The sequence below is a fragment of the Pinus tabuliformis genome, chromosome 6 (genome assembly GCF_031772625.1).
Source record: "Pinus tabuliformis cultivar Carrire ecotype Pingquan chromosome 6, CPIR1, whole genome shotgun sequence".
In the NCBI taxonomy this organism is placed as follows: Eukaryota; Viridiplantae; Streptophyta; class Pinopsida; order Pinales; family Pinaceae; genus Pinus; species Pinus tabuliformis.
In genome coordinates this window covers 1,865,364,775-1,865,389,813 of record NC_142292.1, presented here as the reverse complement: position 1 = coordinate 1,865,389,813, position 25,039 = coordinate 1,865,364,775, and the positions used below count along the sequence as shown (strand labels likewise).

At 36.1% G+C, this 25,039-nt stretch overlaps 1 pseudogene; it reads right to left on the bottom strand.

Annotated features, from left to right (window-relative positions):
• Nucleotides 1-116: 116 nt before the first annotated feature.
• Nucleotides 117-25,039, bottom strand: LOC149266557 (uncharacterized; annotated as a pseudogene).

Here is a 25,039-nt window from a genome sequence, read left to right as displayed (position 1 = left end):
AACTACAACTATTAAAACGTTACTTTAAGAAATTACCATTATGCTAGAATCAACTGTTTCACTCAATGCCTCTAAGTCTCCCTCTAAGGAATTCAGAATTGTTAAGAAGACCTTTACTACTTGCCAACTTTGAACCAGTTGAGCTTGATCAAGCATTGTGTCACTTTTTTTAGAGCATATTCTAACCCCTCATCCATAGAAATGTGCATTTCTACATCTCCATTCCGAGTAATAAGAATCACTGTATCATAAATGGGATGTTATACTCTGCTTCAAGTGCCTCATCAAAGGTGGCAGGAACTTTTAACGAGTCACAAAATCATATAGAGGGAAGTAACTATTTAGCATTGTCAACTCTAGACCAAGCTGTGTACAAAGCAATGCAGATGGATCTAGTTTTCTTTATGTTTCCACATATGCGTCAACACCAGTAATAATGCTAACACCTAGATCCATTGGCACTAAAAGTGATGAAAAATCTGTATAAACTCTTCCACCTACCCTATCTCATGCTTCCAAAATAGTTACATGACAATTTAGCCACTGCAAATGCCTAGCAACTGCTAGCTCAGAAGGCCCTGCACCAATAACAATTATCCTTTTCTGACTTTCTTAAACATAATTTCTATCATTGGCCTCTAATGTTGCATTTCACTTGGATTCCTGTTTATCAATTTGTTAGCCCACTTGCAAATCATGCTTACGAAGATTATGCAGAAATTTTGCTTTGTCAATATTACTAAACTCATATTCACCATAAAAAATTATCTCGTCCAAAGCATAATGAACTTTGAGTAATGGATCCACCCAAATTTTTACTCCATAATCCCTTTCTGAAAAAACTTCATTTTCATTCCGAACTAGAAATGTCTCTTGTTCCTAGCTTATCATCTTTGTGGGCAACAACACATTGAATTTCCACCTCATTTTTCACAGTAGATCATCTTACAACCTCCATAGTTAAATTCCTTGTTGTATTGGGTACAACCATCGGGGACCTGTCTATAGAAAAATACTACATTCTTCATAGTCCATTTTATCTGATTTTGTTGACCCAGAGCGATTTTCTACAAGTTTGTTTCTCTTCACATATTCCACATTAAGAAACATTGTTTATTTTTCACATTCTACTTAAATTTGATTCTTCCCAGGTGAAAGGATTTCCTCATAATCCTTAATATGACCAAGAATGAAAGAAACCTCTTCTTCTCCATCAATAACTTTGTGGCCACAATTTTCTGTCTGGATACTCTCTTTTGAAAGATTTAGCTTTGGCTTAAAATCATCTTTCATTTTTGGTTTTTTCACTGCAACATTGACATTTATATACCCCTGCAGTAATAATCATTCATATTGTAAGCCAAAAATTCTCTTCTAATTAGATTTTTTTTAAGGTTATAACAGACGCATGGAAATACATTAATGACTACCAAAGATGAAACTCCTTTGAAGCAAGACAAATGAAATAAGTTTATCAAGAATTATATCATAAATCAAAGAAGAAAAGAATTTTTCAAATAACTCATAAGATGACATCAAAAAATCGTAACAACAAATATAGTATATTCATAGGCTAACCTCTCACAAGTCAATTTTCCAATTGGATGTCTAGCTCACGTGGTTATTTAGGTAACACCCACTTAGTTTATTACACATCTACAAGAGACTAAGACTAACAACATTTCATACTCCATCATCCCATTCATTATGTGATTAAAAGGGGGCTCTAATGTCTATTCAAGGATCACAAAACTCAGTTTTGACCTTCTTCCAATATTTGAATTAGATGCACCTATCTTTGTTCATGCGGGGGACCCTTAGGACAATCACATAGTTTTTCTCGATGCTCCCATCTACTGGAGGTACCATGTGGCAAGCCAAGTGCAACACCTTCTTTGATTCTAGATCCATGAGACCTCAGTGGATTATATGCTCTTCATGAATGAGTTTCCCCACCCTCTTAAGGGGCCCCATAGAAATATCATCTCAGAGCCTAAGATACTTCACGTCATACCAACAAGAATTTGATTTCGTCTAAACACCATTAGTGAGATGCCTCTTCCAAGAAACAACACATTTCACAAGTTCATCTAGTCAACCATCTATACAGGATTTCTTCTATAAAACCTTGGATGTTAGTAGAGATGTATATACAATGATTGTTGACTTGGAGGAGGAACATCCTTCTCTGTATTCCTCCAAAATACTAGATAATAGCTCCAAGAATTCATGATATTCTCTTCCTTGTACCCTTGTACATGAAATTTCTCCTAAGGTTTTAGCTCTTAATAGTATGTACACATTAGTATTTGTTTTTGATACCCTCTCTTTGGGTGGTTTTCTCTATAACTATACTATTATACATGATGTTTACTCTGTAATTTCTTTGAATCATTGTATTCTTGAAAAAGAGGATAAATGAAACTTCAATTTTAAATTTGTGATCTCTTTCCATTACCTCGTGATTTATTTCTGCAAACTCTTATTGTAGGAAAGAAAGAATTTAAGAGTTCAAACGTATAATACAACTTTCAAAAAGCGTGAAGTTATGGGATGGACAAAAGTCGAACACCTTGAGAAGGTGGAGTCCTATGTGTGGAAAGCTTCACTTGGAAGAAAATGTAGGAAAAGGAGATAGAGTCTCTGAAGGAAGCAAAGAATGGTCAGTGAAGGCAACATAATCCAGTAGCTTGATGATGGAAGATTGTCAAGATAAAGGCACGGTCTATTTTCCAAAATAAAATTTGAGCCCCCACTTTGACAGATGTTAAAAGCGAACTAAAAATGTGGACTCATTTAATGCATGTTATTAGAATGTGCAAGAGATCAATATTGCAGATGTGAAAGAGAATTCAAATGGAAACACAAAGTAGTACATGTCTACTTAGCAGAGACCAAGAGATGTCTCAATGCTAGGATATTAAAGTATCAAGAAGCATAGAGCCATAGTCACTGGGTTCAAGAGGAGCCATGAGCATTGTTTTCTATGGATTTTTCACAAAAGCCTCTTGTCTCAACATACTCCACCTAATAACAACCAAGATCAAGCAAAGAAATGAAAGTGTACTCCCTATTTCTATGTCGCATACAACACCTTTTCTCAAGAAGGATCTTGAGGGACACACAATACCGGTTGGCTACCCACATAGTATCGGGTTGGAAAGTAATTACAAATTAAAATTCTCGCATCTCTCAGGAATCTCTACCAGTAATGCATTTTATGAGAAGTTTATGAACTTGAGGAAAAATATTTTACACAAATTGGGAGGAATGATACCTTCAAGATGATTGGAGGATAGGTCCAAGTACCGAGGCTAGGTTATCCATCTCTGCAAGATTTCCTAGCGAAGATATATTTCCTATAATAAATCTGTTATTTCTCAAATCCAAAAACAATAAAGGATTTCCTAGATTTGGAAAAGAAGATTGTAAGAGACTGTCAGTGAGATTGTTGTTGCTCAAATCTAAATGAGTGAGCCTTTTTGGATTTCCAAGCATTATAGGAATGGTGCCCATCAGTTTGTTATGTTTTAAACTAAGCTTCACAATGCCTAAAATCCTTCCTAACCCCATAGGATTACTACTAGAAAACTGGTTATGAGAAAAAAACAGACCTTGAAGGTTTTGGAGTCTCTTCAAATAAAGTAAAATGGGCCCACTAAGAAAATTGAAGGACAAATCCAGCAAAGTCAGATTTGCAAGCCAAGAAATTTTACGAGGAACATGACCAGTAAGTAGGCTCCCTTGTAAATTTAAATAAACTATCACACTGCAATTCCCAATCTGCTAAGGAATGTTCCCAGTAAAATTGTTCCACGAAAGGTCTAATAGTCCATGGTGTTGTGTAAACTTGGAATTAGGTAATGGGAATATTTCCTTGTATCCAACACAAATTTCACCTCGAATGGAACCAGAAAGCTTGTTATGAGAAAGGAAAAGGTTATCCAAAATTTCTAGCTGCCCAATCTTTCTTGGGTTGTGCCAAACAAATCATTAATTCCCAAATCAACAGCCACAAGATTGACACAGTAAAAAATTTGAGGAGGAATTTTTCTTGAGCCTATTTCCATGAAGTGATAAATTTGTTAAATTCTTGATTTTTGCAACATCTTTAGGAATAAATATTTGTAAATAATTGTTATCAAGGTGAAACCTTTGGAGATTAGTCACAATAGACATGGATGGAGAGAACCCACCCACAAGGAAGTTATTGATGAGTGATATTCCAAGCCTAGTCTATGAAATCCAAAGTTCATCTGGTAATTTTTCAAAGAAATTATTGTGTGACATGTCTAAGGTGACCAAACACAGACTTGAAAGATAGCTAGGGATTCCACCAAAAAAATTGCTCCCATCCAATAACATGATTGTAAAGTTCATGCACTCTCGGAAAGTGACCTCTGTGATAGTTGTAAATTGATTCAGTGAAAAAGAGAGAGAGAGTCTAGGCTCTTGGCATTATAAAGATATAATGTTATTGATCCATAAAGACTATTAGCGTCAATTCCCAATGTTCTGAGAGATGAAAAGTTGCCTAGTTCCTGAGGTAAGCGGCCTTCAAACTAGTTTTTGGATAACCTTATAGAAGTTACTCTTCTCAACCCACCAAGCCAGGATGGAAGGGGCCCTGTCAGAAGATTTTCCTCAACATTAAAACTCTAAATTGACTCCAGATTTTTGAAATCATCGGGGAGAAGCCCAGTTAGTGCGTTGAATAACAAATCTAGCACCTGGAATTTTCTACAATTAGCAATTGTGTTTGGAGTCCACCCACTTAGTCCATTAATCATAGTAATTAGATATAGAAGGTTGTACAAACTACCAATGTTGTCTGGTAATGATCCTTCAAGGTTATTCTATAAGAGGTCAAGTTTCGTCAGAGATTTAAGGTTTCCAATTTCTGAGGGAATGTGCCCAGTGAACTTACAACCTTGAAAATCTAATATATTAAGCTTAATAATTTTTCCAATTTTAGCTGGTATTTCATCACTAAATGAGTTTGATCCTATCCATAGATAGACTAATTCTCCATGCCCCCACTTTCCTTTGGCAGCAATCCAGATAGTGCATTATAACTAAGATCCAGAGTGACTAAATTAGTAATATGGTCAAACTGAATAGGGAAAACTCCATAGAAGGAATTTTCAATGGCATCTAGATACAACAATTTTAAGAAATTCCCCATCGAGGGGGGAGGGGGGAATTCTACCAGAAAATATATTGAAAATGAGATCAAGATGCTTCAAATTTTCAAGATTTTCGAGCTTGGTAGGAAAGTTACCGGAGAATGGATTAAAATTTAAAATAAACTGACAAGATTAGCAATCTGAGGGTGCAACATACCATATAGATCATTGATGCTTAAGTCTAGATATTATGGTTTTGGAAGACCCCAAAGTTGTGAAGGTGGTTTCCCTGTCAGTGCAGTATTGCTCAAATTCACAATCTGCAAAAATGCCAGGTTTCCTATTGCAGGGGATATGGTTCCCCGTAGAGCTATGAAGGATAAATCTAGGGAGAAAACACTTCCCTATATACATTGTATACCCGTCCATGCACAACGAGAGGAGTCTACTTCTAGCCAGTCAATGAGGACAGTTTCATTTGTGAAGCATTTTTTCAGGCTTGTCAAAGTTTGAATGTCTTGAGAACAACCTGTGCTAATGAACGATTTGCACAAAAATATAATAAATAAAATCCATATGAATTCTCGAGGGTCAGTTGTGAGGAAAATATTAGGCATTGTGCATGCACCACTGACCCATGCCATTTGAACAAAATTGTAGTATGGCCTATGAAAATATACACCGACTTTAAACATATGGAGAGTTATTTCAGTGATGTAAGCTTTTCCAAACTTATAGGAAGCACAATTATACTTTCATAAGAGCCCAAATGGAGTTCTTGGAGACAATTCAAGTAACAGAGAGAGAGAAAGGAAACCAAAAGGCTAAGTTTAGGTACTCAAAGTAAACCCTGCCCACTTCTAATATTCGTACATGTTGTCATCAAAGAGAGCACGTGTCGATTGTATCTAGAACGAAAAAACCTCCACATTAAGCCATTAAGAAACTGTTTTGATTACTTTTTGAACATGGCCATTACGTGCCCTAACTATTAGTTGTCTCTTAACTATTAACTATTAATCCAATGGTCTAAAAATCTTTAATCGTCTACCATTCCATCTGATGGTGCAGAATAGTACACAGTGGCATTGGGGGAATTGTTCTCAAAGGGAACACCTTTTGGAATAAATATTATTCACAAGCTAAAGCACCAAGCTGGTGAAGAATACCTCTTGAGCTACCATAGCTCAATAGACTCAAGACTCTTATTTTGCGAAGGTAAAGTGGTCAAGCCTTTTTCAGTGTTGAATAATAGAATTATTTTCCAAAATAATCACAAAGCGTTGGAGATGTTTCTCCATTTTATGCATAGATCAGGAGACCATTATTTTTCTAATAAAAGGAAAGCGATAAAATCCCAAAAAAATAGACAGAAGAAGAAAATAAAAACAATATGAAAAGAAAATCTCTTGTGCAAAGTGGATTCTTTTCTTTTTTGTGGTCAAAACAAAATTGAAGTAGAGTGTTGAGCAGAAAAAAAGCCAAATACTTTGAGAAGGTGAATTCTAGTGTGTAGAAATCTTTCGTTTGAAGTAGCTATAAGTGAAGGAGATAGTATGTGAAAGAAGCAAAGTATTTTGAGGGAAGAAGGTAGAATCAAACAACATAAGGATGGTGTAGAGTATCCAGTTAAGGCGTGATAGAGTTTTAAAAAAAAAATCCAATTCCTCACTCTGATGCCTGTTAGAAGCAAACTAAAAAGTCAGACTCATTTAATGCATGAGGTCACAATGTGCAACAAAGAAATAGTTAAAATGTGGACGAACATTAAGATGGAAACACTTATGTAATACATTTCCACTTAGCAAAGATCATGAGAAGTCTCAGAGAGCATGAGATAAACAATAATTCCATTTCTACTTTGATTTGGTCAATATATGTACATAGTTACCTAATACTCGTCATATTTCTGATTTATCTTATATATATGCTATAAAAGATGAAACAAATCAGTAACACTTATGTAAAATGAGAAAAGTGATAGATCTGTGGCTACGGTTAGGGCAGATCTCAAAGAAATGTGGTAGAATCAGATTTCTGCAAGGCCAATATGCCTCATGGCTATGCCCTAACCATATCCATGATTTCTATCCACTTAAGTAAGCATTTACAAGGCTGATTAATATTCTTCACAAGCTAAGGCACCATGCTAGTGAAGAATAATTCCTGAGCTACCATAGCTCAACAGACTCAAGACTCTTATTTTGTGAAGGTAAATTGGTTAAGCCTTTTTCAGTGTTAAACAATAGAGTAATTTTCTAGAAAAATCACCAAACATTGAAGATGATTCTCCAAGTGAAGCATAGATTAGGAGTCCATTGTTTTGCTAATCAAAGGAAAGTGCTAAAACCCCCCAAAAAATAGACAACAAAAGAAAATCAAAATAATATGAAAAGAAAATCTCCTATGCAAAGTGGATTCTTTTCTTCTTTGTGGTCCCAATAAAATTGAAGTACAATGATGAGCTGAACAAAAGCCAAACATCTTGAGAAGGTGAAGTGCAATGTGTAGAAACCTTCAATTTGAAGTAGTTATAAGTGAAGGAGATAGAGTCTCTGAAGGAAGAAAAGTATTGTGATGGAAGAAGGCATAATAAAATAGCTTAAGGATAGTGTAGAGTATCCAATTAAGGGATAATAGACTTTTCAAAAAAAAATCCAAGTCCTCACTCTGATGCCTGTTAAAAGCGAACTAAAAATGCATACTCATTTAATGCATGAGGTTACAATGTGCAAGAGAGCAATAATGCAGATGTGGAAGAACATTCAAATGGAAAAAATTATGTAATACACGTTGAATTAGTAGAGACTGTGAGAAGTCTCAGAGAGCATGAGATAAACAAAAATTCCATTTCTACTTTGATTTGGTCGATATCTGTAGATAGTTACCCAATACTCATCATATTTTTGATTTCTCTTATATATATGCTATAAAAGATGAAAAAAATTATTAACACTTATGTACAATGAGAAAAGTGATAGGTCTATGGCTAGGGTTTGAGCTGATCTCAAATAAATGTGGTAGAATCATATTTTTGCAAGGTCAATATGCCTAGTTCCTATGGCTTGACAATCTCCATGCTCGCTCTTCGTTGCAACCCTATTTTTCCCACCCCTCAAATGAAAAAAATCTTGAGGAAAAGGTCGACTTCACTGAGGATCTACTTGAAGGCTGCAACATCTAGTGTAGCCCACTAAATCCCTCACCATCTACAAAATCTACTAGCACATCACATCATGATGACAGTATGACACTCTTGATAATCCTAGTGGAAAACAAAAATGAGGTTTGGGGGGTTTAGAAAGGACATACAATCCTTCACTATCGTTCCTTCACATGTCATGATTATTGGCACTCCTAACAAGATGGAAATTTCCTTGGAAATCAAATAGACCCTCCTCAACCCGAAAATGTTTAGGTAGTTACACCTCTTGTTCAACCCACTCCATTATAAAACAACTACTATTATTCAGAATCTTGAAAAAATAAGTAACGCAAAAAAAAGTACACTAAAGAAAAAAGAAATATATTTTAAACAATGTCAGATGTGAAAAACAAACCTTCTTTTCATCTGGAAAGTTCCCTTCATCCTTCTAAGAAAATCCACAGTGCGTGAGAGCACAAGCATTCTGGGGATCAAGCGCAATAACATTAGCAAAGAATTCAAATGCCTTCAGAATGAGACCTTGCATTTGGAGACATTTTCATCGAGATTGGTAGGTTTTGTTTCCAGAATAATTCCATAGAGACCAAGTGAATTGCAAATTTATTCAATGATCACATTATATTGGCATAATATAGTGTACCCTTTCCTTAAAACCTTCTAATTGACGAGGACGAATGGGAGGAGGCAGGAATAGGAGTATAAGTAGAAGTAGGGCTTGTACTAGAATTTTTGCTCATTGAATTATGGCTCATCGAAGGATGAATCACTGCTCCATTGGCATTATAAGGAAATGGCCTACTTGGGTGCTCATTGTCGCCTACAACATCTCCCAACACCCTTCCAACATTCAATATTTGAGACTAAGGAGATTGAGTGACATGAGGTTCTGTCCATTCCATAACTGGACCCATTCCACTCTTCAATGCCCCCAAGTTTCCATGCTTCTCCACTTCACAACACTACTCCGTCAAAGTAAAAATGAAATTTCCAATGTTTACAGAGTTATTTCAAAAATCCAATCATATACAGAAAGAAAATATGTAACAACCCTCGTGAAAATTCCATGTAATAAATGTTAAAGACAATAACCATGGATGACTGGGACACTTATGCCAAGCTGAATGTTGAGCAAGGCATCCTAGGGGGTGTTCATTTGGTTGTTTATGGCTAAGGAAATTAGCAAAGGAAATCACTAAGGCATTAAAAAGAATTTTGGCACATTTGTTTATGAAAATATGGAAATTAAGAGAAAAGGAGGTGAAAGGCCACAGGTTGCATGTGAGGAGGAAAATGAAGGAAAATAATGGAAAATGAAGAAAATAGAGGCCTCATTCATAAAAAGGCTTCTAAGGATCAATTGGTAACCTTTTGTCAGTTTAGATTTGGAGCTCTCTCATTATTCTCTCTCTCTCTCTCATACTCTTAGAAAGGAAAAGAAGGCAAGAGGAAGCAAAGATCAAGTAGGGAAAAGCAGGATCAAACAGATACAACTAGCTTCATTGTAGGTATCAACTTCCATGTGTATTTTCCTTGCTAGATTTTGCATGCATGGGATTTCATGTGTTTCTTTTCTACCATGGCATGGGTTTTGCCAGGTGCCACATTATTTTCAGCCTAGCCTTGCTATTTCCTGATAGCTTTGGTGAGATGGGTTATCTCATGCGGTTTATGTGGGATGGTCAGATTGGATTCGAAGATGAGTGGGGTGGATCTCCGAATTGACAAACACATGGTGGTAGTGGTCCCTAAAATGGATTGAGGATGAACAAAGCCACTGGCCTAGTAACCCCTGAACCAGACTGTGGGTTGCAGTAAAGCCAAATTGTGTGCCTCGGTGGGTCTAGGAATCCTTGGGGGTGAATGGTGGGATATACGGTAAAGCCAAGAGGTGGATTTTTTCTCTATTGGTCCTAGTGATTCTGGGATGGAATGCATGGTAAATCTTGGAGCGTATGTCTCGGTGTAGGGCCTAGTGATCCCTAGATCATACTGTGGATGTATGGTAAAGCCTGAGAGACTAGGAGGCACTCAAATTCCTCACGGTGTATGTAAAGAACTATGGTAGAATCCACATTTATTAGCGTTTTTGATGTGTTCTATGAGTCCCACATTCATTCTTGGAAAATGGCATGGGGGTTATTGGCTGAAGATAGACTTGGATCATCCAATCTATGGTCGGGTGGAACGTGGTAGTCCCATCTCCGATCTGTTCATTACTTTGATTCATGAGAAATTCATTCCAATAGTTTTCATGTGTAAATGTATTGGTGTATATATGGATTTTGATGGCTGATATTTTATTGTAATTTTGTTCCTATTATGTTGGTTATATGTTCATTTTATGGCACCAACTATGTTTGGCCCTCAACATGTTTTACTTGTATTTGAATGGATATTGTATCTATGACCTAATAAGTGATAAAGTAGAAAATGACATGAGGAAACAATGGTTCATGGTGATTCTAAGATAAGTAAGAGATCCCTACACTTAACTTTGTGGTTTACGCCTATAGGTTACATGTCAATGATATGTTTGATCAAAATGCCTGTCATGGCTAGTAGGGGTCTGGTTAAGTCCTTGACCAAATATTTACTTTTGCATCATTGTTTCCCTGTAATTTACTTAATTATGAGCTTTCATTCCATTATGGGCAGTGGCCTCGGCTCTTGGCCTAAAAAAGTGGCTCATATCCCAGAGTCACTCGCACCGAACTAGCAAGTTTCGTCCATAGTCACTGACATGAAAACATATGAGGGTGACTTTAGGTCTCTATTTTCTCCTTTTCCCATAGCATGAGAGCGACTGAGCCTTAAACTATCCAAAATAGCAGTGGGGCCCAAGGACATATTGTCTGAGTGGGTGACTTGTCTCTTGAGGGTTCTGCTGATGGTATTGGATGACTGTATGTTATGTTCCATAGATTCCACTTCCTTAAGGTCATCTAGGAGGTTGAATCTGATCATAGTAGCCTCTCGTCTCATGTTTACCCCAGTTCGCATGGTTACTTGGGTGGATGTGGGAGGAGGATGTTACAGAGTGGTAATAAGGCATGGTTCAACTCTCAGACTGAATGGGTTGATTGTGTGTTGCTAATGCATGCATGTCAGTTGCATGTGTGTCTCTTACACTTATATACTTGTTGCATTTGCTTGATGATGGATTAGGGTTGTAGTATGGTTATCATGGAGAATTTGATGTTGATTTCATGAAGAGTAATTGACATGGGTATGTGACTCATTGTATATGGTTATTTTTCGCTTACATGTTGATTTTATGTCCCTTACTTACATCCTTGTATGTTAGGTTACATTTTGAATATTTTGATTACATGCATCAATCTTGTAGGTTGATTAAAAGAACTGCTCGATTATGTTCAACTACATGCGTTTATGTGTATTTGTAGTTGGTTAGGCATTGCTTATGCATATTGTCGGTTGCATGTAGAAATGTGTTCAATGGGGTAATCGTTGTTGTCATGCATGAGGTCATAGCATGCATTATTGATATGGCCTTTCATTGATGATTGGATCCTAGTTAGAGTGATGTTTATGCGTTGATTCATTTATTTGTGCATGTCTATACACTATTATGATTATGTTTTACATGTATCACATTGATTTGGTGATCTTGTAGACAAGGTATCCTCCCCAAGCTATGCTAAGGTACGTTAATTTATTATTATTTGGTTTATCTGACATATTATGCATTGTAGGAAGAAAGAGATCAAATGGCTAGCAAAGTGGTAGACTATGTAGAATCTCCCTATGCATCAGATGAGCAGCGTGGTGTGGGGCATACTTCTGATTTGGCCGATACACTAAGGAGCTTGAAGGAAGAGATAAGGAGTTGTAAGGAAGATAACGATCAGATCATACAGGCACAACAGAAGTAAGAGGAGGTTAATTCTATACTTCTTCAGAGTTTGTGGGACTTGCAACGACAAGGACCACTTTAGGTCAGCCATGCACATGAGGATGGGACTAATGGAGCATATGGAAGTAGATCTCATGGTAAGAAAAGGTCAAATAGATATGACACAGGGAGGGATGGCATGTTATTGGAAACTCCAGAAAGGAGGAGCAATGAGTATAGGTATTATTCTAGCTCTGGTTCTCATAAACATCATGATCATTGTCGCCATCATCCTTACAGGAAGAATGATAGGGGGTACTTACCGGATGGATTCAAGAAAGAAAAACCACCTACTTTTGATGGAGATGTGAAGAAGCCGGAAGATGCAGAGGCTTGGAGACTTGGAATGAACAAATTCTTCAAGTTTCACAATTACACAGATAACATGAAGGCCAGAGTAATGATCTTCAGCTTGAAAGGTAAAGCAGATTCTTCGTTAGTGCAGTTGCCTACATGTATGAAGAAGTGAGTTCATCATTGGTCAAGAGCTTGCACATTTGACTTAAATGGTATTCCTATAGTATCCCATTTGAATGTATTACCATTGGGTTCATACAATATGTTATTGGACATGGATTGGTTGTATCTTCATAAAACCAAGGTTGACTATTATGAAAAGGATATTGAGTGTGTTGATGACAATGGGGAACCAAGAGTCTTGCAAGGTAAGAAGAAAGCCACGTCAGTTAGGATGGTGACAACTATGCAAGAAAAGCATAGCCGCATAAAAGGGTGCAAGCTATTTGCAATACACATTTCTAGTGATAAGGGTAAGGAGGCTGAGGATGCAGATGTGTTGAACATGTACCCATTGTTGCAACAGTTTTGAGATGTATTCCCCGAGGACATTACAAAGTTTCCACCTCTTAGGGAGGTAGAATTTTCAATTGAGTTAGTGTCAGGGGTAGCTCCAACATCGAAAGCACCTTATAGGATGAGTATGCCTGAGTTGGCTTAGTTAAAATTGCAACTAGTGGAAATGTTGGACAAGGGATACATTAGGCCAAGTGTATCACGTTGGGGTGCACCGGTCTTGTTTATGAGGAAAAAAAATGGTACCCTCAGATTATGCATTGATTACAGGAAGTTGAACAAAGTGACTATCAAGAACATATACCCTTTGCCAAGGATTGATGAATTGTTTGATCAGTTGAAGGGAGAAGTAGTGTTCTCGGAGATTGACTTGAGATTCGGATACCATTAGGTACGCATCAAAGAGGAGGACATATACAAGACTACATTCAAGAACATGTATGGGAATTATGAGTTTGTTGTGGTTCCATTTGGCATAACTAATGCTCCAGCTACATTCATGTGTTTGATGAATAATGTGTTGCATCCATATTTGGATAAGTTTGTTATTGTGTTCATTGATGATATACTGGTATATTCTAAAAATGAGGAAGAGCACGCCGAGCACTTAGCAGCAGTATTGAGGTTGTTGAGAGAGCATCAGTTGTATGCTAAGCTCAGCAAATGTGGTTTCTTTCAGACTGAGGTACACTACTTTTGACCTGTTGTCTCCATGGAAGGCCTTGTAGTAGATCCATAGAAGATAAGGGCCATCATGGAGTGGGTAGCTCTTAAGAGAGTGGATGAGGTGAGATATTTCATGGGTTTGGCAAGCTATTGTAGGAGGTTCATCAAGAACTTCTCTCAGATTGCTTATCCCATTAAATCATTGTAAAGGAAAGGTAAGAAGTTCGAATGGACCGAAGAGTGTGAGGCTAGCTTTGAGTAGCTTAAGTAGTTGCTGACACATGCACCAATGCTACAGATTGCAGATCCGGACAAAGAGTTTGTGGTATGCATAGATGCTTGCAAGAGAGGGCTTGGAGGAGTCCTTATGCAGGATGGACAGGTGGTATGTTATGAGCCCCGGAAACTAAATGAGCATGAGCAGAACTACTCGACACATGATGTTGAGTTACAAACGATTATACATGCACTGAAGATTTGGAGACACTATCTTCTTGGCAGGAGGTGTGTGCTTATGAGTGATCACATTGGGTTGAGGTATTTGTTGGAACAACCAAATCTGAATGTCAATCATGCTAGATGGTTGGCCACGATCAATGAGTTTGACTTCAAGATCATGGTACATCAAGGGTAAAGAGAACAGGGTGGAAAATGCTCTCAGAAGACGGGTACAAGTACATCACTTGGAAACTATGAGCTCTTATGGGACGGACTTACAGGATAGGATCTTATAGGCAGGACAACAAGATGTCATGTATATGGAGATTGTGCATAGGTTGTAGCAGGGTGATAGTACAGGTATAGGTACAGGTCATGGTACAGGTACATGTGGCATTATAGGTATAGGTGCATGTAGTGGTACAGGTACATATGGAATTACAGGTACACGTACAGGTGGCAGTATAGGTATAGGTGCAGGTGCACAAGGCATTGACTATTGTCTTACAATAGAGGGATTGGCCAAGTTCTGATACAGGATATATGTACCAGATAGTAGTAAGCTCAAGAAGGTGACCTTGAGGGGGTTTCATGAAAAACCTTATTCAGGTCACCCAAGTTATCAGAAGATACTCATAACGGTGAAGAGATATTACTATTGGTCGAATCTGAAGAGGGATGTAGCTGAGTTTGTCACGAGATGTTTTGACTATTAATGAGTAAAAGAAGAATGAAAACATCCAGGTGGACTTCTACATCCGATCACTATTCCTGAGTGGAAATGGGAGGTCATTTCCATGGATTTCATCACAGGGTTTTCGAAGACAGTGAAGCAGCATGATTCCATCATGGTAATTGTGGACAGGTTAACAATGGTTGCACACTTTGTTTCGGTAAAGTCTACATTCTTAGCTAGTGATGTGGCATAGGTATTCATCTGAGATGTGGTTAGAATACATGGTGTTCCAAAGAAGATTGTGTCAAACAAGGATACAAAGTTCACTTCCAAGTTTTGGAAGAAGTTATTTGCAGGTTTGGGCACCGAGTTGGCCTTCAGCACAACTTATCATCCACAAATAGATGGACAGACAGAGAGGGTCAATAGGATATTGGAGGAAATGTTGAGGATGTATGTGATGGATCAGTAGAGGAAGTGGGAAGAGTATCTCCCTTTGATCAAGTTTTCATACAACAACAATTATCAAGAGTCACTGAGGATGAGTCCTTTTGAGGCATTGTATGGGCGGAGTTGTAACACTCCCATTAGTTGGGGTGATCAGGCTAGAAGAGTATTCATTGGACCCGATATGTTGGAAGACATGGAACAGGAAATGTAGGTGATCAGGAAGAATCTCGGCGCAACACAAGATGGGAAGAAGAGTTATGTAGACAGGAACAGACTGTTCAAGAAGTTCCAGGTTGGGGAATAGGTGTACTTGCGCATCAAACCGAAGAAGAGCTCCTTGCGGATTGGCTCATGTGCCAAGCTGGCACCATAATTTTGTGGACCCTTCAGTATCATTGAGAGGATTGGGCTAGTAGCCTATCAACTTGCACTGCCTTAGACAATGAAAGTCCACAATGTTTTCCATGTATCTTGCTTTAGAAGTATGTTAAGGACGTTGATCATGTGATTGGCTTGTCTGTATTGCAGGTGGGATCATATGAACAATTACAGCTGAAGCCTCAATGTATATTGTAGAAAAAGGTTCTCATGCTCCAGAACTAAGAAATCGAGCAAGTTAAAGTGCAGTGGAAGCACTTTGGGCCTGATGAAGCTACATGGGAGATGGTGATTAGATGTGGGCCATGTATCCTTCCTTGTTTGTCGATTAAGGCAAAGCAGCCTTGATATGGTGGTTTGGTGATTTCTTATGGTGGTTTGGTGATTGCTTATGGTCGTTTGGTAGCTTCTTTATGGTGGTCTACTATCTACTTATGATGGCTTGGTATATGCTTCATGGTGGTTTAGTATTTTCTTTATGTTGGTTTAGTATATGCTTTATGGTGATTAATATATGCTTTATGATGGTTGATATATGATATATGATGTTTTGATATATGCTATATAATGTTATCATATGTTTGATATATTTTTGGTATATGATTTGTCATATGTTTTGGTATATATAGTTTTGATGATGTTGCTATATGTACACTCGTGTACGGATGTAAATACCACAATGAGCTGTGTTATAAAGCTCCACCATGCGGTATGGGTGTCATGTTAGTATGGTTATGTTATTATGCTATCATGTGGTTATGTTATCATGATGTTATGATGTCATGTGGATTGACACTCAACAGGATGATCATTGTAAATACCGTAATGAGTTGTATTATAAAGCTCCACTATGTGGTGTGTTGTCATGTTGTCATAATGTTCTTCTATTGAGCAAATCCTTCATTGTAAATACTGCATGGAGTTGTGTCATAAATATCCATAAGAAGTATGTATTATTTCATAAGGTTACTGAGGTATATATGTGATTGAACACGGAGGACGGTGTCCCCCAAGGGGGACGGTTCTGTAACAGCCTTAGTGAAAATTCCATGTAATAAATGTTAAAGACAATAACCATGGATGACTAGGACACTTATTCCAAGATGAATGTTGAGCAAGACATCCTAATGGGTGTTCATTTGGTTGTTTATGGCTAAGGAAATTGGCAAAGGCAATGGATAAGGCATTAAAAGGCATTTTGGCACATTATTTATGAAAATAATGGAAATTAGGAGAAAAGGAGGTGAAAGGTCACAAGTTACATGTGAGGAGGAAAATGAAGGAAAATAATGGAAAATGAAGGAAATAAAGGCCTCATTCATAAAAAGGCTTATGAGGATCAATTGGTAACCTTTTGTTAGTTTAGCTTTGGAGCTCTCTCATTATTATCTGTCTCTATCATACCCTTGGACGCTTAGATGTTTCTTGGAGCACTTTAGCATTGGAGCAAGAAAGGAAAAGAAGGCAAGAGGAAGACAATATCAAGCAGGGAAAGGTGAGATCAAGCAACTACAACAAGCTTCATTGTAGGTATCAACTTGCATGTGTATTTTCCTTGCTAGATTTGGTATGCATGGGAATGCATGTGTTTCTTTTCTACCATGGCATGGGTTTTTCCAGGTGTGACAATATTTTTAGCCTAGCATTACGATTGCCTGATATATTTGATGAGATGGGTTCTCTCATGTGGTTTATGTGGGATGGCCGGATTGGATTCGAAATTGAGTGGGGTGGATCTTTGAATTGACAAATGCATGGTGGTAGTGGTCCCTGAACCAGAATGAGGATGCACGAAGCCACTGGCCTAGTAACCCCTAAACTAGACTATGGGTTGTGGTAAAGTGATATTGTGTCCTCAGTGAGCCTAAGAATCTTTTTCGATGAATGGCGGGATATACGGTAAAGCGAAGAGGTGGATTTTCTCTCTGTTGGGCCTAGTGATTCAGGGATGGAATGTACGGTAAAGCCTGGAGAGTATGTCTTGGTATAGGGCCTAGTAATCCCTTGATCAGACTGCGGATTCACGGTAAAGCCTAAGAGACTAGTAGGCACTCAAATTCCTCACGATGTAGGCGGAGAACTCCAATGGAATCCACATTGTTTGGTGTTTTTGATGTGTTCTATGAGTCCCACATTCATGCTTGGAATATGGCACAGGGGTGAGTGGCTGAAGAGAGACTTGGGTAAGCCAATCTATGGTCGGGTGGAACGTGGTAGTCCTATCTCTGGTTGTTTCATTACAATGATTAATGAGAAATTCATTCCATTAGTTTTCATGTGTAAATGTACTAGTGTATATATGGATTTTGATGGTTGATATGTTTATTGTAATTATGTTCCTATTATGCTGGTTATATGCTCATTTTTATGGCAACAACTATGTTTAGCCCTCAACATGTTTTTACTTGTATTTCAATGGATATTGTAACTATGACCTAATAAGTGATAAGGCGGAAAATGACATCAGGAAACAATGGTTCATGGCGATTCTCAGATAAGTAAGAGATCCCTACACTTAACTTTGTGGTTTACACCTGTAGGTTACATGTCGATGATATGTTTGATGAAAATTCTTGTATGTCTAGTAGGGGTTTGGTTAAGGCCTTGATCAACTATTTACTTTTGCATCATTGTTTCCCTACACTTTACTTAATTGTGAGCTTTCATGCTATTCTGGGCAGTGGCCTGGTCTCTGGGCCTGAAAACGTGGGTCAAATCTCGGAGTCTCTGGCATAGAACTGGCAAGTTTTGTCCACATTCACTGGCATGCAAGCCTATGAGAGTGACTTTAGGTCTTTGGTCGCTCCCTTGCCCATAGCATGAGAATGACTGAGCCTCAAATTGTCCAGAACAATAGTGGAACCCAAGGACAGGCTGTCTGAGTGGATGACTTGTCTCCCGAGGGTTCTGCTGATGGTATTGGATGACTATATTTGATGTTCTATCAATTCCACTTCCTTAAGTTCACCTAGGAGTTTGAATCTGATCATAGTAGCCTCTCGTCTCATGTTTACCCAAATTGGCATGGTTACTTGGGTGGATGTGGGAGGATGGTTTTACAAAATAATATCGTTGAAAGCCATTAAACCAAGTTTTGGGATCATAATATTTACATTAGGGTAGTGCAAGACAAATTTTGGATGGCTACTTTTTCTCATAGGCAAAACAAAAGTATTAAATTCCCACCAAAATAATAAATGTGTGGAGGGAAATATAAAATGAATTTGAAATGTTAAAGCTCTCACCAAATTAATAAATGCATGGAGCGAAATATAAAAGGAAAAATAAAAAAACTTAGTGATCACTAAAAGAGGTCAAAATAGGGTTCGATAAAACGCAAAGTAACAAAGAGGGCTTTCTTACCTCTTCACCAAAGCCAAATTCTAATAGAAAAAAAGGACCACTCCCTATGTTAAAGATGCTAATAGAAAAAAAGGATCACTTCCTATGTTCAAGTCTTTATTACATATTTATATACATCTCTTCACATTCTATGTCTATGTATACTCACATATCTATTTGTGAAAAACTAAATTTTGGTGAAAATGTGGTTGTGGTGATAATTGTCGAGAAGAAAGAAATATCTATATATATGACAAGGATATTGACCATGTTAATATGTGTTAAGGTTAATCATTTTATTAAAATGATGGGCAACTTCTATGTTGGTTTAGTAGTGTTTTTCTTCATTTTTTAAGATTTGAATATATGACCTTTTAAAGTCAATATTAGTTAGTAGAATGTTGAAGCTCAACTACAAAGATAAGATATCAAAATAATAGTTGAAAAATAAATCGCAATGTTGTCTATCTAATAGACAAAGTGCATATATTTTAATCCAATTTTGTTGGGAAAAACAAATTTCAAAGCTTTGATTAATCTAACATTATTCGTGTTTTCTAAGGTTTTAAATCCAATCAAATATCCTTAAACACTTTTAATCATGGTAGGGCCATGAGAAAAACTATGATCCAAATGTGATGATAATCCATGATTGAATTCCATCCGAAATCATGGCTATAAATTGTTACATTTTGTATGTTATTTAACATATTCCATAAATGGATAGAGTTCAATCTTTGATATATATCAAGTAATCAATCATTCTTTTCAATCATCACTTTGGTTTGATCTCTCATAAGGTAAGAATAATAATCTACATTAATCCATTATAAAAACCCACTTTAACATTTAGGGGAGAGGTTTGTCATGTTATGATTTGATAGCGAGTTGGAAAAATTATTGATGATTGCCCAAGTTTAAGTCAAAACTTGAAAATTTGTGCTCTTATAATGTTGACATATTCAACAGTAGGTGGAATTCCTAAAATAAATTGACAATGCATGGATATGATGAATTTTTTAATTTTTTTTTAATTTTTTATCGTGGCTTAGTTGCAATGACCATTTTAGTGAAGCGAAAACATGGGAAGGGGAAATTTGAACCTTGTATCTCTCACATGCAAGAGAAATGACTTTGGAAGCACCCACTTAATATGGGAAGGGGATATTTGTTGAGTTGTGGTCTACATATAAGTTGGAGTTCTTACCTTAACAATGACTTGGGTTCAAGTCTCAATCCAAAAGTGGATGCTCTTGTTTGATTGTGTTAAAGGTTGGGTGGAAGTCCTAGATACAATAAATTGATGGCCCATGGATGTGTCCATAATATTTCTAACACCAAATAATTATGGACTTAGTTGCAGTAATCATTTGAGTGTCGAAAGAACATGGGGGGAGATTTGAACCTTACACATCTCCCATGCAAGAATAATGACATTACCAATTGATTATATGATAATCCTCCCTAATTTTAGTGGCCCTTAAGGATAACATGTGTATAATTTAATCCAAATTTCTATTTGCAATCAATGTTACATGTGCCTCACACACTAGTAGGGTACCCATGGTTACCTTAAGGTATTGGGTTATGTCATTTGGCAGGTGTTGATGAGACCATGGGTCAACATTGGTCCATATATATGTGGGAAAGGGTTGTGTTATGTGTGCATTTCACATTCAACCACTACGTCTAAATGTTTTCATTGTTGCATATGCTCATAATGTACATTCAAACTAGATAAACAACTTGGTATCCGAGTTAAAAACTAGTATCCTAAGTTCAATGGATATGAACCTGATAATTAAAAATGTAGATACACATGGAAAGTTAAGTCTTCAACTAAAGAAATGTGTCATCTACTAATTAACCAACACTTCTCCTTGCAGGTATTCTTCATAATGTATTTGATCCAACTGTATGCCCACTCCCATTTTGGATAATTTGTCAACCTTTGAATTTAATTCCCTATGAATGTGATCAAAGGATATAACCTTGAAGATTTTAATAAGCTCCATAACTCTAGTCATCCGTTGATCCAATAAAAAAATGTTTAAGGAAGTATAACCTTTCAACCAATCTATATTAATAGTCTTTGAATCCCCTATCACTTGTAATTTTAGATTGCTAAAGTGACACAATTAAAATGACTAACATAAATGACTAATTTTTATTATTGTAGTACTTGTTAGGAAGTTGTATTTTTGTTCCTAAACTAAATTAGTCATTTATGTTAGTCATTTTTAGTTGTATTACTTATTAGCTAGTCATATATTTTAAACCGAGACCAAATTAGTCATTTATGTTAGTCATTTTTAGTTGGGTCACTTGATATTGCTAATTTTTTATAGTATTTCAATTTCAAAAGTTGTGGTGACTAACGTTTTTAGTCACCTAGTCACTAATTTCTCATTTTTTACTAGTGTAACTCGCATTGGTTTTCAAGATTTCAGGGTTTCTTAGGCACTCAAAACCCTTATTACTTCTTCGATGTTTAAATTTTTCTCCTACATAACATAGATCAATATTGACTACATTCAAACACATTTCGAAATAACCATAACATGAGAACCTAAATATATCAACAAAGCCTAAAGATATCAAGAGGGATTTATGAATTAAACCTGACACACTGGAGTCAAATTCCCTCAAAGCCATTCTCGAGTAAGACACAAGACTGATACAAGATACATTGTTAAGGCATTTATATAAGGGAAGGAACGGGAAGCTGTGAATTTCACATAAAATCTATCGCAAAATGAAGCTAGGCCACCAGTGACCACTCTCTCTAACTTTTAGAGCTTGCACACTTTTCCGTGATAATTCTACCATTATCGATACCAGCTGATAAAACTACCTATTTGGAAAGAGAAAGAATGAACAATAAAATTTGTGGGTATGTTGCCATGAGAAGGGGAGTCGTGTGTACCATTATATTTATGTCTGATCTCATCACTATTATAATTTAATCATAAGAAATGCAGATTACTCACAAGTTGTGAAATTCACATAACCATGTTTATGAGAATGGTATGACACAAACCTTGTCTATATGTATTCTTCCACATTGTCATTTTTTCCTCCACGTCTCAACATGCATACGTTTTAGAATGTAAACAGACATTCGTTTCATACGCAAGTTTGACACTAAATTTTCAATTTTATTTTCTTTAATCCCCATACGTGGAAATCCACAAGAGACACCATATATTTTTCAAGAAAATTTTGTTAAAAAATAATTTAAACAAAGTTGAATTACTTGATTTAGATATGAAGAAAAGTTATTAGTTGCCATTTTATTCATTCATGGAGCGGCAACGAAATATACCTTCATCTTTTAATTTAAACCATCTAATCAAAAAAATTAATTAACAAAAATATTAAAGTAACCCATTCCAAAAATAAAAACGCTCCTCAGTGTAAAAATGTGAAAACTTACTTCTAAGACACATCTGTAATTACAACGACTTAGAAGAATTTTGAGATTTAATTATTGTTCCCCACTTTCTTTTCTTTGGTTCTCTCGTCATATTCTATTGTAAGATATGGTCATAAGTAGTCTTTTTGAGTCTCTTTTTGTTGAGCTTCAAATCATCTTTATAGCCAAAAGTTTGGTACCGGGAAATGTGAAATCATGTTTTAGATAGAGTTTTGGTCATTTGATTTATTTTATTTTTTAAATCATAATCATTGAAATATAAAGTTTAATGTTTTCTCCACACCACGAGGAAGAAAATCATAGCAACGACAATTTTAGCTAGTAGCATAAATTTAAAAATATAATTTGTGATAATTATCTTTCAATTATACAATTTTGAAAAAAGATTATTAAAATTGCTGCAGATCATATTTCAGCAATAACTCATCATCGATTTAACTATTAAAATAAAGAAATTTTGAAGGTGTTGTAGCTTAAATAAATTTTTAATTTAAAAAAAAAATTATATATAAATTTTTAAAATATGTTTCTATTTGCATTTGATTTCGTTTTTTTAATGATTGATTCTTTATGTTTCATAATTCTCCTCAAGTTTCTATCGTTTTTAATTAAAAAAAAAAAAATCTCATTTTCAATTCCCAATGAAAAAAATATGGCTATCTAAAATTTTGCATTGACTGGTGTACAATTTTTCACCCAGGATCTTGTATGTGCTTGTATTATTGTTTTTTATTATTTATTTGTTGAATTTTATTTTGTTTTAATTTTTATTTTATTTTTTTACTTTATTAAATTTTCATTAAGATTTCTATATGTAATTAAGGTTTTCTTTCTTTTATTTATTATATTATTTTATTCTACTTTGTTCTTCTTGAATATTGGATATGTTTTAAAGTGATTTTTTTAAATAAGGTCAACTCCAACTTGTCCTTCGTGAATCCTAAATTCTGGGATGCATGTGAATTGTTTTATTATTATTATTTTACTTTTATGAATGCGCATGCAGTTACAAGCATGACATGGATTTTTTTTAATTCTCAATAACTTTTATACATACTATATTTATACCTACAATAAGATCAATTATACTTACTATGTTAAGAGAAAAAAATACAATAAGATCAATTCACAAATTTGATCAACGTCATTGAACACTAACTTCCCGAGATTATATCCTGAGCACCAAATTAAGCACATGACGGCTCATAGGTAAATTAAAATTACGAAGAACAATTTGAGAAGAATAACTTTCGCAAATTAAAGAGGTATTCTTGAACACCAACTTCCGGGATTATATTTAGAGCACCAAATTAAGCATATGATGGCTCAAAGGTAAATTAAAATTACGAAGAACAATTGATAGCAGGAAGGAAGCAAAGAAGGTAGTAATCGTTGATAGCAGGAAGGTGCAGTCTCACAGAAGAGATGATATTCACAGTGATCGCAAACAACATTCTGATTTCGCATTCGCGGTTGGCGGGTTCTTTCCTTTGGATGGGCGTATAGTGTTGCTTGATGGCAAGGGCTAACGAGCCTGCCATGGGGTATTAAATGCTCGCTCAGCTGCAAGCTCGTTAGCCATATCTAACGCGCGCCCGGTGACTTTCCGAACACTCCGTCTCCACCTCGTGTTATATGGCTAACGAGCTTGCAGCTGAGCGGGCATTTAATGCCCTATGGCAGGCTCGTTAGCCCTTGCCGTTGCTTGATTATCTGTTTAGTGTTCCATATCACATGGCTCGTTTTGGGATGTGGGCAGGACCTGCGCATTAAAAACTTTTGTTTTGTCGTGACACTGAGTATTGGCACTACTATACCAAGGGCACTTTTTAAACTTTTTTTAAGACAAAAAAAAATCTTTTGTTTCAAAAAATTATTTTTTGTTTTAGTTATTTTACATTAAAAATTAATATCAATTGATTTGTTTTAAATATAGACTTTAAGACAAAAATAAGTTGAGACAAAAATAAGTTGAGACAAAAATATTTTAAGACAAAACTTTATTTTACGACAAAATTAATTTAAGACAAAAATAGTTTGAGACAAAATTTTAAGACAAAACTTTATATTTAAAACAAAAATAATTTCAGACGAAAATATTTTGAGACAAAACTTTAAATTTAAGACAAAAGTAGTTTGAGACAAAAATTTAAAGACACAACTTTATATTTAAGACAAAATAGTTTAAGACAAAATTATTTTAAGACAAAAACAATTTAAGACAAAACTTTATATTTAAGACAAAAATTTAAAGACAAAACTTTATTTAAGACAAAAATAGTTTAAGACAAAAACAATTTAAGACAAAATTATTTTAAGACAAAACTTTATATTTAAGACAAAAGCATTTTGAGACAAAAATATTTTAAGACAAAACTTTATATTTAATACAATGACCACTTTAGATTAAACCTATATCTGCGCGCACATTCTGAACTGGAGCTCCCGCGCCCCTGCTTCCTCGGCCCCTGTGGCCCTCCGTAGGCCCCCTGCCTGGCAGCCCCTGCTGCTGGGCTCTCAATCCTTCCCGACATCCCCACAATCGGGCTCTGCGTCCCTCCTCCAGCCAGTGCTGCTGCTGGCACAACGTCCGCATCTGGGTTTTGCAATCGCAGAGGAGCGTAGCCGCTGCCAT